Genomic DNA, 4758 nt, shown 5'->3' on the forward strand with positions numbered 1-4758 from the left:
ACAGGAGTATACCTGTAAGGCTTAATAAATTTTGTACAAGCCTCCTGTCTATTATAACTAAAACTAAGAGTTCAAAACTGTGGGGCCACCCTCTCAAACAGGAAAATCCTGTGTGCTACAGTCTCAAACAGGAAAATCCTGCATCAACTATAGTTATATAAATACACTTACATTAATATGAAAAAAAATTGAACAAAAAAATAAAGGAATAAATCTGTGATTTGTGAGCAAAATACTATGTCCATTTAATTATGTTTTCATAAGAATGTAAGTGTACATATATAAATATCTATATTTGATTCTGGATTTTCCTATTGAGAAGGTGGCACACAAAACAGCCTTACTTAGCCAATTTAGATTATCATATTAATACCAAAGAAAAAAAATGCACCTAGAACTCTGAAAATTACAACATGAATGATAAAACAAATCGTAGGAGGACGTCAGATTAGGATAGCAAATAGCCTAATTGTTTGCTAGTTATCTTGCAAATCCTGAATATCATGTCATGCCTTGTGGGCAGTTAACACAGGCAAAGAAGCTAGCTAACAATATTGGCAGTGTTAAATATATATATTAGCCATCAAATTAATTTCCACCTCCTGCCTAAACATGCCCGGACAATTTCTGACAGTAGAATATGATACGCACGTGACGGTTTGCTAGTTAGCTAGCCTGACTAGCAAGCAAGATAATGAGCCATAATTCAAGAGACTCCAGTGCGGTTAATGGGGTTAAATGCTGCTTTGATGCTTACATTTCCCCATCAATTTGTCAGCGCAAGTGAGCTTTCTCTTGCTCAAACAGTGAGATTCCAATGAAACATGCCCTGACATGATGCTAGCTAACTAACTAGCTAGTTAACATAAGAACCGGAAATCAACACAAAGTCACACACAATTATGGTTGCTTTTTAACTTACCTCATTATTCAATGCACAGACTTGGTCAGCCAACTGGTCGCAATGTAACGGCTTTCTCCCCTTAAGGCACCAAAGTGAGTGCTTGCAAGAACTAAGTGAACATAGGCTACTACTGCGCATGCTCACATCCCATCCGTTTCAGCTACATGATTGTTTTGGGTTACCATCACTCTAAAGCATGGGTCTCAAACTCGCGGCCCGCGGGCCAATTGCGGCCCGCGAGACGATATTTTGTGGCCCCCACCTTAATATGAAAGTTTAATGTTAGTGCGGCCCGCGAGTTTTATATGGATGGCACTTTACAGTATTGTGTGCGGAGCTGAACGAACCTACCAATCACGGTGGGGTATATGGCTCTCGGGGGTGGGACATCGACCGGGCTTGATGCAAGCAGAGAAACATTTCTCAATGAGTGAAAGTTACAGCAGCGTTGCCATGGAGAGTTTTCTTCCGTGCCTGGCTGGCTGCCTCATTTCTATTGGGCACACGCGGACATTCGTCCCAGCGCGCTGCGTTCACAACACTTCCAAAAAAAAGTTTTTTAAGTTGCTGCCCAGCGGGACATTATACGTATATATGTCTCTCTCTGACAAAATAAATCAAAGTGATGCGTACGCGGCGGGATAAAAGAAAAGTAAGGAACTCAATGTAGCCTAATGTAGTCTGCAGTCACATAGCGACACCTGTCCGTCGGCGATAACAGTCCCCGGTAACCCGGACCAATTATAGGGTCGCACCGTTATTTGTGGGTCATTATTTTTTATTTGCATCGCGCTATTTGCATTGCCTCACACGATGAACACTACATATATTTCTATATGATGTCATTTGTTTTTTTTGTTTCTATGACTACGTTTACAACAACAACAACAGCACGGTGTAATTTCCGCTTCTTTTTCCTGTAACAGCATGGCGGATAACACTCCGGGAGCAGTCGCCTTTTTGCGCTCGCTATCCCGGTACTTTCTACCATCTACAAATGCCATGGTGTTCATGTCATCATGAAAGACATGAACATCGAGCGCAAAAACAAAGGAGACTGCTACCGGGCTATTATCCGCCGACCGCCGTGCTGCTGTCACAGGAAAAAGAAGCGGAAATGACGTTCAAAAAGCGGAAAAGCCATGTTCAGAAGAACAGTTCATGTTCTTCAATGTTCCATTCATGTTCAGGACAATTCATATTCAGAAGAACCCACTGAGGTTAAAGAACTGTTAATAAAGACGTTTAAATCTTATTTTGTGTTAAAAAATAAAAATAAAGACATTTGAGAAGATTGGATTTTTTTTAACAAAGCTTATCTTGTGGAATACCTGATGCGGCCCAGCCTCACCCAGACTCTGCCTCCAGCGGCCCCCAGGTAAATTGAGTTTGAGACCCCTGCTCTAAAGCAATGAGTAAACTACAAGCAATAATATAACAGTAAGCATCATTAATTTTGTCAACATATTCATTCATATTTCCAACATAAATTTCCACATAATAATTCCATTAAAAATAATAGCCAAATACTACTGTTGGCAACAAAAAATGGGGCTCTAACAATACTTAGCATTATAGTATAGTGGTTCTTATAGTATTAATACAGCGTTTTGTTTTTTTCTTTTTTTTTAATACCAACTACAAAATGTATTTACAATTATAATATACCAGATTATGTAACTAGTAGGGCTGTACCGAATGTCATTTTTTTACATTCGAAGCTTCTATTGAGGTTTTCGAATGAAGCTTCGAATGTCTGCCGTCATATTTTATGACATCATCATAAAAAAAATTTAAAAAAATCCTCGAACAAAATCCTCAATTTGAATAAAGTGATTAATCGGATTAAATATGAGTTAGTCTTTTTTTTTATTAAATCAACTTTCTTTAATGAATATAACTCGTCAGTTTCGTCAACATAAATACATGTAGGCTAATCCAATAAGGGCATAAAATAATGATGAAATAATAATCGCGCCCTCAGGCTTATAGCAACATTATGCTACAACAGAAATGGCAATAAACAATGAAAATGACTTTTGCAAGCTGACTTAAACCAAATATGTTAAAACAAAAGATATATTCACAATCTTTCAAGTCTGTCTTAATAGTCAGGTACCCATATGTAGATTTACGGCATACGCACCCAACAAAACAAAGAGAATATGTGGAAACATCAGGAAAAGTGGAATTTCAGCCAGAAGATATTAATATATAGGAATAGCCAAAGATCCTTGACTTTGACACAAAATCAGAACATTTCAAATTAAAGTCTGAACAGTCCGGTGACTAGAAGTTCGGTGTGACCGACACTCACTCGTGCACAGGATGGGGGGGGCTGTAACCTAGGTAACAATAAACAATGTCACAAACAAAACTACTGTAGCCTAGCTTACCATAGCTTAGCTTACCAAAAGAGAGGCTACTGTTGCCAGTGGTCTAGGACTTGCTAACTGTGGGCCAGGAATATCAGCTTGTTGACATGGTCTGGTAGGAGCGCCGAGCGCCAAGCGAATGCAGATACATATGATCTTTTTTTTTTTTTGTAACGACTTAAGTAATTTACTATAATAGTATAATACTATAATATTAGTGTAGCCTAATCTTTATCTGCAACTGCGCAGAAATAGGGTATACATCATTGGTTGATGTTGCAGAATGAATAGACGTGCAAAAAAAAAAAAGTTGCGCAGTGCGCAGCATTCAAATGTTGATTTAAAATTCGAATGTCAGCGTTATGAATGAAGCTTCGAAGCTTCGAGCTATTCGGTACAGCCCTAGTAACTAGTGCATTCGAAAAGACCATGGAAGCGCTACAGTAATAATACAAGCACAATCAAATAACAGTTACCAACAATAACAGTTGGTAATCCAGTTTTACCATAACAATTTAGCAATACTAATATCAGTAACATTGTAAAATAACCATAAGAAACCCTATAGTTTTACCATTAATCCACTATAACATCATCATAGTTAACTTGGTAATACTATTTGAACCACATAGTTAAATCATAAGAATGACTATAGTTTAACTATAAAGCCACTATTAAGTAATTATAGTTAATTATAATTATTACTGTAATATTTAATTAAAAGAAAACATAGAAACACTACTACTAAGCTACTATAAGATTATTATAATTAACTGTATAGTACTACACGAATACATTACTATTGAAAATATTATATTTATAATATTTATAATATTATTTATATAATATTATATATTATGTTATACTATAATGAACAATGAATGATATTACTATACAAATGTGTACTATATTAAATAACTATTGTAATATTATAGTGAATAAAAAAATACTACAAATGTACTACAGGAGACTATAGTGTTCCTATAGTTTACTATAGGAATACTATAGTTCTTTCTCTCTCTCTCGACGGACCCGTCTATGCACCTCCCATTGCACATGTAGGTGTGAGGGATATATTTTTTTACATGCCAAGAAGATGGCCGGCTGAATTCTAGAAAAGAAGAACTAACAGTTATTAACGTTATTCGGAATAAAGCTGGGTTTCTGAGATCAGCACGCCATAGCTGCTAGTCAGTATCCACTGAGTGGACTGATAACGTTAATATTAACTTTTTAACTCTGACTGAATGTTTGCTCCCTCAGTCCAGATTAATATTGAAAAATATTTTCAAAGAAGGAAAAGGACTCGTCCTGAGGAGGAGCAGGAACAGTCTGGACCAGAGGAGCTGCTGAGCAGTAAAACAGAGCAGATAATGTAACAATGTCAAGGCTAGTAATTTAATGATGTAAAGATACAGGTGAGACTGACAGCACAGAGAGATGTAGCAGGGCAGAGGGGCAGAAAAGCAGATTTCTCTG

Source organism: Centroberyx gerrardi, chromosome 15, assembly GCF_048128805.1.
Source record: "Centroberyx gerrardi isolate f3 chromosome 15, fCenGer3.hap1.cur.20231027, whole genome shotgun sequence".
Classification (NCBI taxonomy): Eukaryota; Metazoa; Chordata; class Actinopteri; order Beryciformes; family Berycidae; genus Centroberyx; species Centroberyx gerrardi.